Source organism: Amblyomma americanum, chromosome 10 (genome assembly GCF_052857255.1).
Source record: "Amblyomma americanum isolate KBUSLIRL-KWMA chromosome 10, ASM5285725v1, whole genome shotgun sequence".
NCBI classification, from domain to species: domain Eukaryota; kingdom Metazoa; phylum Arthropoda; class Arachnida; order Ixodida; family Ixodidae; genus Amblyomma; species Amblyomma americanum.
Window position 1 is genome coordinate 137978727 of NC_135506.1, and position 13662 is coordinate 137992388.

Here is a 13662-nt window from a genome sequence, read left to right on the forward strand (position 1 = left end):
AGACGTCTGCCGAGTACACGACGACGTAGCGTCTACAGTCACAGTGAGGTTCATTGCAGCTGCCGCGCATTGTCAGTACCCCACAGGGCCCTGCTGCTTAGCGGCATTACTGACGCGTTGCGCCCCGAACAAGCCACTTAAGAAACAACACCAAAAGACTGCGTGGTTCACGAACGGTTCCAAGTCTAGCTTGAAGAACAAAGCAGCCTGCGCAACGCTGCAACGTCCGCGCCTTCCCGTTGCACGACCGCTCAATGGCAACCAGTGATGCCAACTCAGGTCAACGTTTTATCCCTAAAATGAACCCCCAAAAATCCCTAGATTGAAGAAAAATCCTTAGCTTTTAGTTGTTTACTTGTTAATGTGGCGATTACAGCTTTAACAAAGTCTCAACGCAGTTCACGCTTTATTCCATGTCTTGTACATTTTATCAGAGACAAATAAATGTGTGTTAGCCGCAACTGTGGCTTTTTTCATAATTTTTTGTAGAGTCACTATGCATAGAAAGTCCACAGAAGGCACCACCAGATAAAGGGGGAGTCAGCAACGACGCTCTCCTGACTCCCTCTCTATCTGAAGTAAAATTCGATCAAACGACTCCTGTTTCACCGCACCGCCTTTTGAGCTGCTCCTTCAGCAGGCTCATCTTTACGCGCAAAGAACCCTTGCAGCCCTTTGTACATAGAATGGAGTTGATCCAAAGTTGAAAGAGCTGGCATTGTCTGCTAAGCCCCCTTAACGCATCAAAGTATTTTGTTCAGACAACATTAAAAGTCTTTTTAAGATGCAGACAGAAAGACGAACACGTTTAACTTCGTGAAAGTCCCCTTCTCGCCTCAAACAGAACATTCAGAAGCGGTGAAATGGAGTACCTCACAGCCCAGTACTTTATTTATCAAAGTTTCAATCAAAGATCGTCAAACAGCATAGTTGGAGCGACTGAGAAATGACATCACGAGAACTTGACATCCTCAAAAATGTAGTCTTGCTAGTTATATAGCAGTAATTCAGACGTAGAGTTGGTAATTACAAAATCAGAAAATGGTTCCTTAAAACTGAGAATATATATGTTGCTTTGGAATTGAGCAGCACGTTGAAACGAAGCGGTCTAGCAAACGTGGAGAATGCTTTTCTTTAAAAAAAAAGCAGCACAGATCGAAGCACTTTCTTCAATAACATAAAAACACGTACGATGCAAATGATCCTGTATTCAGAAATAAGGTAAACGCGCGTGCAGTGTCGATGCTGACGCTTTAAGACATCTTTCTTAACTCTCTAGAATTATTATATGGCACACGAACAAGGAATTAGACACGCACACAACCTTAAAGTCTTAATCATCGTACATATCTTTGTTCATCCTCTTCAAATGAGAAGGAGTGATCTTGAACTTGTAACAGCAGCTGTCCATCAAGGCTCTTTTTGCGTGCAGCAAACCGCACAACGCTTCTGTTGACAATCTGTTTCTCTGCTTTGTTTTCAGCAAGTTGACTTGCGAAAACACGCGTTCGACAGCGGCGCTGGAGTGTGGCAGGCATAAAAGGTTCTTCATGAAACTTGACAGCAGGGGGTACTCTTGTGAACCGTCTTCTTTTTTCATTTGAGACACTTTGTGCCAGAACTGGCTCGCAGTCAAGTCAGCGTAGTCGCTCAGCTCCATGTTGCGGAGAAGTCGCCATTCCCTGTCCAGTTCATTCACTTCGTTTTCTTTCACTATCAGAGGAAATGAGACCGCAAGCGACGCGATTGATGGCACTGTCTTTCCCAGGACAACTTTCGGGTCTATGACTCGAAGGTTTTTCATTTGTTCACTTCTTAGGGGGAACCGCAGGTAGATCTGATGAGCTGCTTCAATAAAAAACTCTAAACACCGCAGCCGGAAGTTGTGAACCTGATTATCGTTTAAGCCGTGCGTGTTACCGGCTAGAGCGGCAGCTGGCTTTGCTCCGAGGTAAATTTCTTCCAATGGCGGGAACTTGGCTGGGTCTTTGTACCGCACATCGGACAACGCTGTGGCCTCCAAGTAGTCCCGCTTGATGTAGCATTCGAGTATGCATTTCAGCATGGCCGAAACTTTTTCATGGAGCAAGTGGATTCTGGTTTCTTCAGACTGCATTTCCTTATTAACGTTAGTGAAAAAAGGCAGGACATACTCAAGGAACTCGCAGTAGAGTTTCGTTGACGGGTCAATCAGTTTTTCCAGAATGGTTTCTGCAGCAAGCAGGCGGTCGTCAGTAGCGGCTTTTTTGAAAAACAAAATTAGGGCATGCTTCTGCTCAAGTAAGCGTGTCACAACAACTTGTAGAGATAGCCACCTTGTTTGGCTTGGGTGCAACAGCTTGTGTGGTTTCACCTCTGCAAGCTTCTGGAATTCTTGGAAGGCAGATGTCTGCTTCGGCGACAAAAAGTAGTTGAAAACATCGCGTGCCAGATCCTCAACTCCTCTCGGAAGTGTTTTACATGCATACGAGGCGCACAGATGGAACGAATGACAAACGCACTTCATAATGAAGAGGCCTGGAATTTCTGCCTGTAGCAGCGACGCGACGGAATGATGTGCACCCATCATCACGTTCGCTCCGTCGGCCGCAAAACCAATCAAATTTTTTTCGTATGGAATTTTCGCAGCACTGAACACTGTCTTCAAGCTAGTGTAGAGAGAGCTGGCAGTAGCATCACTGAGTGGTACCAAGTCCAAAAACGCATCCATTATGCCGCCGTCGACGTTCATTACTCGGGCGACGAGGGACAGATGCTTCACCGTTGCCTTGTCAGTGGATTCGTCGACTAGAAGGGAGAACTTCTGTTTGCGCAAAAGCTCACAGAGCTCTTCGCGACTCTCCTCTCCAAGCACATTCTTTATGATGGCAGCGCACTTTGTCCGGCGGCAACTTAAGTTCTTTGCAATCTGCGAGTCGTCGCACGACGCTTTGACAACATCAACTAAATGCCCCATGGCATTAAAAGGTAGACTGTGTTCCGTGATAAAAGCCGCAAGTCTTATTTCAGCCTCTTTGACAGATTTGTCTACTTGAGTTTGCCCACTTATTGAAGGCATGGATGTCAGCGCGCGGGTCGATTGCAAGCTCGCAGCGCTTTTTTTTGTGTTTGGAGCTCGCAAGGTGGCGGTCGATTTCGGATTTTCCCCCTTTGTAATCGGATCTGCATGCTTTGCAGGAAATGAACAAGGGCCCTTTTTTACTGGCTGACAACCAGCCTCTGTACTTTGGATCCGCCTCCCATTTTGTCAAATATTTTTGGTCGTATGCTTTCGCTTTCTTCTTGCTTGGCTCACCTTCCTCAAAGTCTCCCGGTCCAGAAGTTGCCATCTGACATCCAGCACGTTTGAACCGACAAGGTACGCGGTGAGTGTAGACGTAGCGCGTTGATCCAGGCAATACAAGTCAAAACTCAACTTTTTTCTTGCGTAGAGCAGCAGTCACTCGTAGCGCCAGTGATGACACGCACGATAAACAGTTTGGAAGTCATATAGTTTCGTTTCTCCTCTCTGTGCAGCAGCAGATTATTTCGCGTTGCAGAACTGCTGTCGCCATCTATCGGCTTGGCACAACACCAAAAATAGAGGAACAGTAACTAAGATTTTTCATAGTTTTTTCTGTTCGAAAGGCAGTATAATCAGATACGAATTATAAGGCCTCAAAATCCCTAGATTTCACAAAAAGACGCTAAATCCCTAAAGCAAAGAGAAAATCTCTAGATCTAAGGATAAATCCCTAGGGTTGGCATCACTGATGGCAACGCACTTGGTGCGGCCCGTCGCGTCGGCCGAGAGAGGCGTGACGCGCCTAGTTCCCATCGCCGCCGCAGCAGCGCCACTGCTCCGGGACAGTCAAAGTCAGTCAAAGTCAAATTTATTTTTCTCCGAGAGGAAGAAAGGGGGCAACGGAAAAAAGCTGCACATGCGCAGCTTGACGAAGCCCGGCCCCCTTGGGTACAGTTCAGCAGCAATTCAAGAAAAATAAACAAAGGACGCTCAATGACAAGCATTGTACAAGATATATACATATGGACGACAATGTCAGGGTTTTATACGTGAGATGCAAAAAGTAAGCGGCTGACATAATACAATGCACGTGGTACAGGGCGTAGTTGCAGCAATATGTAAGCAAAAATGTCGTTAGCTGCACGATATAAAGAAAAAAGAAAGGGATATAAAACCATACAGGTGGGCAATAGTGCAGCGGAGGATAAGAAATGAAGCCAGAGACAATGGTGAGGGTATTAACAGAAAGCGGATGCATTACGATCTAATTTTTTGAAAAGTGAGCGTGCAGATTCTGTATTTGTATCAACACCAACGCGACTGAGTGCGTTCAAGAGGACGGCGATGTGGTACGATAAAGATTGATTGCCATATGTTGTGCGGCAGAAACGTTCGACCCATGAATTATTGTGTCTGGTGTTATGACTATGAGTGCGCGTGTCAAGGTTGAATAGCTGAAGAAAATACTGATTATTGGTGCGAACAGCAGTCTTGTACTGGCAAAGAAGGCGGAACGAATACATGGTTTCAATTGGAAGTATGCGATAGGATGCGAAGTATGCGGACGTATGATCACGGTATGAAATATTCGCAATGGCTCGAATTGCGCGTTTTTGACATATTTTTAGTTTATGAATGTTTTCTTTGGATGTGGTCGCCCATACAAGATGACAATAATTAAGTGCAGATAAAAATAAGGCGTTGTACACCATCCTTTTTACTTTTGTAGGTAATATATGCCGATTCCTACTCAATATTCCCGCGATTCTGTTTAATTTGTAGCAAACGTGTTCAATGTGCTTATCCCAGGTTAGGTTTTCTGAGAAAAAGACCCCAAGTGATTTAACGTGCGTTCCTATATCAATTTCATCATTCGCTAGAAATAGCTTTTCTGTGGGAGTGACAGTGGTGTTTCTTGCACGAAAAAGTATTGCTTGAGTCTTTTTTGCATTAATTCTCAGAAAGTTATTTTCGGACCAACGCTTAACAAACTGTAATGCTGTATTTGCTGTGTGTATCAAATTGTTTGGGTTATCTCCGGTAATGAAGAGCGCGGTATCATCTGCATATCCAATCCATTGTACCTCGCTTATAGTGGAAAAGATGTCATTTATGTAAAGAACAAATAGGAGGGGACCGAGAATACTGCCTTGAGGGACACCGGAAGTAAGTTTTTTGACGCTGGAATTTTTATTATTATGGCTAACATACTGAGAGCGGTGTTGAAGGTACGATGATAATAGAGCATTAGAATTTCCCCGTATGCCATAATGCTGAAGTTTCATTATTAACGTTTTGTGACATACGCAATCAAATGCCTTTGAAAAATCTATATATATGCCTAAAACTAGTTTCTTATGCTCTAGAGCGTTAATAATGATTTCTTTTTGCGTTAAAAGAGCTGATTCTGTGGATTTTTGTTTCAGAAAACCGTGTTGGCAAGGTGAAATGAGTGAATGCTTGCCTAAAAATGAATAAAGACGAATGTGCATAATTTTTTCTAAACCTTTAGAGAACACTGGGAGAATTGAAATGGGTCGAAAGTTATTTATATTATTTTTGTCACCTCCTTTGTGTATTACAGTCACCTTGGCTATTTGCATTAGCTCTGGAAATGTATTTAGCTCAAAGGCTAAGTTATACATGCTAGTCAACACTGGAGCGATGATATCAATAATGTATTTCATAGGGGCAATTTGCATGTCATTTGCATCACGAGATTTAGAATTTTTGAGGTTATTATATACATAAATCACTTCACTTTCATTAGTGGGAAAGAATACCATACTTCCAGAGATATTAGGGATGCAATCTGCAGTGGGAGAGTAAGCTGTGCTTGCGCAGTCAGTTTCCCCAACGGAGACAAAATGCGCATTGAACGCATTAGATAGATCAGTGCCGCTTATGTCTTCATTGTTGATTTTTATGCTGGTGATGTTGGAATGACTGATTGGTTTAATGATCTTATTTAGGCGCTTCCACAACAGTTCGACGTTCCCGGATGCGTCATGCAGATAGGTAGCAAAGTATTCGTCCTTGGCAACTTTGAGCTCTTTATTTACCCTATTTCTATATGTTTTATACGCTTTTAATAAATTTATGTCCTTGCTTTTCACAAATTTCCAGTAAAGATGGTTTTTTATGTTAATTTTATTGACCAGATCCCGTGTTACCCACGGTTTCCGCGATTTCCTGTTTTTTCGTCGCGCTACAGATGGAAAGTGCTTTTGGTAAAGATCTGTAATTTGACATACAAGGGCTTTGTACATTGCATTTACATCAGTGCTTGAAAGAACATGGCTCCAGTCATGACACTGAACATCGGCTCGAAAAGATGCCAAGGAAGATTGGGTTATGTCTTGTCTACAAATCGGCGGATCGTTTGAAGGTGCAGGATAATCTTTTACATGAATGAAGGCGAAAATGGGCAAGTGATCACTGATGTCGCTAGCAAGCGCACCGCAAGAAGAAACACTTTTATCAGTATTAGTGATGAACAGATCGAGTAGAGTTGCTGACACTGATGTAACACGTGTTGGTTCATTTATAATGTTTAGAAACCCATATGACTCTAGAATGGACAGGAAATCATTTTTAGCCTTAGAAGTTTTGAGGATATCAATGTTTAGGTCACCGCCAAGAAAAAGAGAGTATTTGTTAAGAGATATAAAATCTAAAAGGCTTTCAAGAAAAAGTAGGAAATTTTTCAGATCACCCTTTGGAGGACGATAAAGAACAGAGAAAAATTGTGAATTGTCACGCGCTGTCACTATTTCGTAGTCGTCAGTCGACTCAGTAAACTCAGGAACAGGGTTCACGTTAAAGCTGTTTTTCATTAATAGCATAACGCCGCCACCATGTTGCAGGGGGCGATTTAACGCAAATGTTTGGTAGTCGTGCGACAAGAACGGGACAGAGCTATTTTTGTACCACGTTTCACATACCATAATCGCATCGAAAGAAATGTCAGTTGCATTGATTAAATAATGAAGGTCATCGTGCTTGTTTTCTAATGAACGTGCATTGAGGTGAAGAAAAGATAAAAGACCTTTATGATGAAAATTTTTCAGATCGGAAGGTTGTACTGCCATGAGGGCGGTAGAAAACTACTAAAGACTGCAGGTACAGGGCCACGGACCGGATTGCTAGCCTGATCAAAGTGTGTCGGTTTGCCTAGCCATTTTTTCCAAGTCATCCAAACAGTTGATTCGGAGTACAGTGCTGTTTTCAGCTTGACGCGCAAAGATTTTTCCATCTTTCGTCCATGCAAATTTCCAGTTAACCTGTTTTTTCTTTGTGATGGCAGCACCTAGCAGTTGCTTGTTTTTGCGTGTTAGATGTTCATTAACAAAGACGGCGCTTTCGGGGCTGTAGCCGAGGTCTGTTGTTGTTATTCGCGTTTTCTTCGCCTTTGCTAATACTAAATTGCGTTTCTCCCGCCGGGCAAAGCGCACAATGATGTTCTTTTCATCTTCTTTTGAGGTGGGTACTCTATGGCAGATATCAATGTCAGTTTTTGAGATAGGTTCGCCAACGAGTGTTCCTAGTTTGACCACAATGTCTGTTGCGTCACCGTCCTTAGGAACCCCTTTTATTTCAAGGTTATTTATTCGGGAATATTGTTCCAGTTCATCTACTCGCCGAGCAAGCTTGCGGTTTTCCTCTTTCATTGCATGATTAGTGTCTCGTAACGCTTTGACTTCTTTGATGAGTTCCTTAACATCAACCTTTGTTTCGGATATGTCATCACATGATTTGCTACAGAAGTCGACGCTTTTCTTCAGCTCCTGGAACTCAGCTAACATTTCTTTTCGGAATTTTTTAAGTTCCTGCCTCATACTGGTGCACTGTGTACATTCAGTGCATTCTTCCGCGTCCTTATCCTTCTTTCCCCTGGTTCCTGTCATGACTGAATGGGATCAGAAGAAGGCTACGCACACAGGGCAAACAGCTGTAAGCACAACTTGGCTCTGCACAGCTCGTAAGGCACAACAACTCGTAAGGCACAACAACTCGTAAGACGCAACAACTCGTAAGACACAACTCGTAAGACGCAACTCGTAAGACGCAACTCGTACGACGCAACTCGTAAGACACAACTTGGCTCGGCAGCAGCGCGGAAAAGGCCTACAATATTTTAGAAGTGGAAAAAAAACGCGGGCTTACCTGCAAAATGCAGGGGAAATAAGAACATGCACCACAGAAGCACTGCTGCCGAACGAAAGCGTCGAATTCCGGAGTTGGGTATATGTGGCCTTCTCAGGTGATGCAGATGGCGCTCCGCGGGCGTGCGCAGTAGCAGGGGTTGGTGATAAGCAGGCTTCAGAACGGACTCGTGCTTGTCATGTTGATGAAAAAGGGCCAAGTCTTGGGGTGATCCGATACGTAGTGTAGTCTGCAAAATGCAGGGGAAATAAGAACATGCACCACAGAAGCACTGCTGCCGAACGAAAGCGTCGAATTCCGGAGTTGGGTATATGTGGCCTTCTCAGGTGATGCAGATGGCGCTCCGCGGGCGTGCGCAGTAGCAGGGGTTGGTGATAAGCAGGCTTCAGAACGGACTCGTGCTTGTCATGTTGATGAAAAAGGGCCAAGTCTTGGGGTGATCCGATACGTAGTGTAGGCTGCAAAATGCAGGGGAAATAAGAACATGCACCACAGAAGCACTGCTGCCGAACGGGCGGAGAGCTGCGGGCGGAGAGCTGTGCTCTCCGCCTGCAGCGGCCGCGCGGTCAGCGCTTGATTTGTTGCGAAAAAAGAGCTGTGTAGCAGTAGCTGTGTACCAGTTCGTCAACAATGGTCTTATCAGCTTGCTCAAAAATACTTTGCAGAGGTCCTCAGCGTGGTTGCGATCCTCTTTTTCACAAGTCAATGGCGGACATTGTCTGAAATGAGGAATATATTGCGGACGTCAAGGTGTTGCATAGCCTGCTGGTTCGTCTCACGTCCGAGCACTTCATGACCTTGGTGACAAAGGTGCATACAAGCTTACACAGGCAAACTGCTTCCATTGTTGGGTACCTAGCTGTCCATCGTCAACGTTGCATATCAATCCATAAATTGCTTCAGCTGGCCTCGCTGCTTGAAGGAGTTTGCAGGAATCACAAGCCACCTGAAAACGAGCATAACAATGAAAAACGGTACTAAAAGAGTTCAGGCATATTTCCGTTTATATATGTATATGAATTAGTCATCTAAACAAAGGACAAATAAATGCAAGCCTAATCCAATTTTTTAAACTTGTAAACCAATTGTACCTTCTCCTCACATGCACGTGCAACGTAACCGGCCAGGTATACAATTGGTGCCAACTCTATGTCAGCTACCGGCTCACTCCACATAGTGATGAATTCAAGCTCACTCGAGAGTTCCTTGGCTGCAGATGAGATGGCAGCTGACAAGGCATAAGTTTTACCATCCTAGATGGGAAGTTTAACAGCTGCTTTCGCCTCGGAGTTCATGGGAGCATTTGCTGTCTTTGCTGCTTGCAGGATTGCAACCTGCATAAAGAATGGCAAAATATGTAACTCCTCACCTGCCTAATTGTTTTTGTTTACAGATGGTACCTTCAGAAGTTTTTCTGATGTGAACACTGCCGCCCGTGCGTCGACCCTGTCGTTTCCACCATTGAATTGTCTCAGGCTGCTGAAGAGCGATTCAACAGGATCGCTGTTAAGAGCTTGTGTCAGGACATAGCGGAAGCTGAAATAGAAGAGATTCAGTTAAATGGGCGTTAAAGACTCCACTGAGAAGACACTTACTTGACGTGATCCAGGAGGTACTCAATTAGTGCCACTGTTGATCTTGTTGTCAAGAGCATAGCTTCGTATATCTCCTTGATGAGTTTTCGTTTGGACCTGCCGCCTTGTATCTGAATGTCCTCAACATAGCACACGAAGTCCAATCAATCAATCAATCAATCAATCAATCAATCAATCAATCAATCAATCAATCAATCAATCAATCAATCAATCAATAATTTTATTTCTTCCTCACAAAAAGATTAGCGGAGGACGAGGAGGGCTCGAAGAAAAAGTGGAAGTTTCCATTTGACGAGCTTCGGGCCCCCTATTTATGAGGCATATACAGTGGAACATTAAGAAACATACATCTTTATACATTAGAAAGTTTAAAAGCCAGTATGTGTAATATGCAATACAAAAATAATATACTCATTTTAGAGCCACAAATAAAGGTCAGTATGTACAAGGAATGCTGCCACGGTAGCACACCAATTCTACAAGAGAATTTCTAAAATACAACAACAATTTCATACACGCTCACTGTCGCGTTACAAAGGACTTAAGCATATTGTTGGTAATGGTGCTTATGTTAATTCCTTGACAATGAAGGTGGTTTAGTAGGGTCGGTAGGGCATGACGGAGCATTTGTGCAGATAGTCTTAAGCGTGAGTAAGGAATTTTCCAAATTAGATTAGTGCGTGTATTGTAGTGTCGTGTTTGAGGGGTCAAGTTAGCAAGTGTACGGAGAATTTCAAGCGAGTCATGCTTATATTGCTTTGCAAGGTAGAATGAGTACATATGATGGATGGAAAGAATGTCAAATTTAGTGAAAAGTTCGGATGTATGTTCACGATAATGAACATTTGCTATGCTGCGGATCGTTCTTTTCTGTAGGACATGTATGCGATTTAAATTACCAAGTGTTGTTTTACCCCACACTAAGAGACAGTAGTTAACATGTGAAAGGAAAAGTGAATTGTAAATGTGTAATTTAACGGCCGTCGGTAAGTACGATTTATATTTAGTTATGACCCCAGCAGCTTTTGCTATCTGTGTGGTAACGTGGTCAATGTGCGTGTCCCAGGACATATTTTTGTGAAAGTGGACACCAAGACATTTTACAGAATCTACGATTTCTACATCTGCGTCGCCTAAAGTGAACGTCATCTCTGGAGCGCTGGCTGCTTGTCTGGTAGTAAAAATAATGGCCTTTGTTTTATTAGCATTAATCTGTAAAGAGTTTATTTCGCTCCAGGTGGTCAGTTTTTCCAGAGTGTTGTTTATTTCGGATTGAAGAGAATGATAGGAACGACTGCGAAAAAATATTGTCGTGTCGTCTGCATATGTTACGTATTCTGCGTTGCTACTAATGCACGTAATATCATTTGTGTACAAGTTAAATAATAATAATAGGGGACCAAGTATGCTGCCTTGGGGGACACCTGCTTTTATTGGCTGGCAAGAGGATAGAATTTCCTGTATGGAAACGCACTGCATTCTGTTTTCGAGGTAAGACTTTAAGAGGTCGAGAGGTATTCCACGTATTCCAATACTTCCAGTTTTTTTAACAAAGTAACATGGTTTATGCTATCGAATGCCTTCGAAAAGTCTATATATACACCTGCAATTACATATTTTTCTTCGATTGCTTTCAAAATTATTTCTTTTTGAGCCAAAAGAGCATATTCTGTGGACATTCCTTTTCTAAAGCCAAACTGAGTGGGATTAATTAAATTATGTTTAGTGGCAAACTTGGTAATTCGTATGTGGATGAGTTTTTCTAGACCTTTCGAGAAGACTGGCAGGATGGAAATTGGCCGATAGTTTGTCAGATTATTTTTGTCCCCTTTTTTAAATATAGCGACTACCTTAGCGATTTGCATCTTCCTGGGGAAAGTGCCTGTTGAGAGGCAAATATTGTACAAGTATGTGAGCGGCGACAAAATGAGGTCTAGTGCATATTTTACTGGTTTGATCTGGATATTATCAATATCACAAGCAAAGCTGTTTTTCAGTGAATGGTACACAGCACAGACCTCTGTCTCGCTTGTAGGGTCAATGTAAAAACTTTGTGGGTTTCTAATCATTCCATTTATTGCCTCCGAGGAATGTGTGCTGGTGACCAAGTTGAGAAAAAAGGCATTAAATTCCTCTGCTAGCATCGCTCCCTTAATGACTTTATTGTTTAATATGATTTCATTAATATTTTCCTTTACGGGAACTCTATTTAGCAGCACATTAATTTTTTTCCACATATGTTCAGCTTTTGGGGCATTACCAGCTTCAAAGTAGTTACATAAATAAACCTGTTTTGCCTTTCGCAGCTTAGCATTAGTTTTGTTTCTATGCCTTTTAAAAATTTCCCAGTCTTTCAGATTGCGAGTGTTTAAGAACCTAGTAAATAGCTTTCCTTTCTTTCTTATTAATTTCAAACAATCGTTATCGATCCAAGGTTTTCGAATTTTTCTTCTTTTTTTGCATGTTTTCATTGGAAATGAACTTGAGTATGCATCAATAAACAATCTCAAAAATAGTTCATAAGCACCATCGGCGCTCGGGGAGCTATACACTGGTTCCCAGTTTACCGCAGAAAGGTTTGTGCGAAATGTGTTCAAAGTTTTTTCATTAATTTCTTGAAATGCTTTAATTACATTGGCTCCGTCCGCATGTTTCCTTAGCGCATTTTTAGCGAGTAAGAAAATAGGCAAGTGGTCACTTATGCCGGACGTGATAACGCCACCAAAAACTTCTAACCAAGACAGTCTTTCGTCGTCAGATACAGTGAATGATTCTTACTGCTGTTTCCATGACTTCACTGAAGCGATGTTGTGTAGAGCGTACCACTTTGCTATCATCCTCATAAAGGTGATTGTTGCAGAGCAGTCTTGGAATTCAGACGCATCCGGGTGGCACTGTGAGTTTTCATGAAGGTACTGGAGAGTGGCAATAACAGGCGGAGAAAATATTTGCACGGCCCTGCGCACTTTCATTTTTTCGAGGTTGTTTGGTTCAACATGAGCCCGTGTAAGGAACCTTACGGGCTTAACGAGGAGTTGAGTTTGAATTGCAAAAAGTTTCCTTAGGTAGAATCAACCTCGAATGGCTTGCCCTTCATCTACCATTTCCCTTTCTAGGAAGTTGTTGCGGAGATTCTTGATTAAATGGTTTGGATCAAAGGACAAGAAGAGTGGGTCACCTTCCCTAAAAGGGTGAGGTACAGCGTGGGCCAGTGCATCATCCTCTGAAAGGCGTTTGAATAGGGCAACATTAGTTTGATGGTTGTCCGTCACAATTCTAGCCACACGAAAACCAAGTTCTTCCACTGTTTTCATTAGTTCCATAGTCATAGAATGAAGCTTGTCATTTTTCAGGCAGCGGGAGAAAAAATAGCCGACTGGTATAACGTAAGGTGTCGACAACCCTCTCAAAACAAAGCACAGCAGGCAATTTGCCACCTGAGGGACTGTTGTAGCATGCTCGGTAGAGCCGACGTCTACGAGGCCAAAAACCTTGTCAACATCCCGGTCATAGATTACTTTTTGTGCAATCGCCATTTCATCGATGATGAGTGAAGAGAAAGCCTCTTGCGGCACACTCAGGCTTTCGTACTCAACACGAAGACGTTCTCTGATGAGGGATGCGACTCCAACTTCTCCTGTTGAATGACCCACATATTTCTGTAGTGTGGTACGACACGGTAGCTTGAAAAGGCTTCTCGAGCGAACATGCTCATAGCCCTTGCTTGAGCACGCTTTCCATAACACACACTCTCTCAAGACAGGTTCATTGTACACTGATTTTTGCTTGCAGCAATTAGAAACCTGATTTTTGATGAAGAGAGCTGTTTTGTCCTCGGCTTCGGATGATCTTGAATCTCCTTGTTTACTTCGTACCATTGCAAACGTTCTTTTAATT

The 13662-nt window shown here is 43.0% G+C and overlaps 1 pseudogene; it reads right to left on the minus strand.

Annotated features, from left to right (window-relative positions):
- Nucleotides 1-8555: 8555 nt before the first annotated feature.
- LOC144108734 (uncharacterized) lies at nucleotides 8556-13301 on the minus strand (annotated as a pseudogene).
- Nucleotides 13302-13662: the final 361 nt, after the last annotated feature.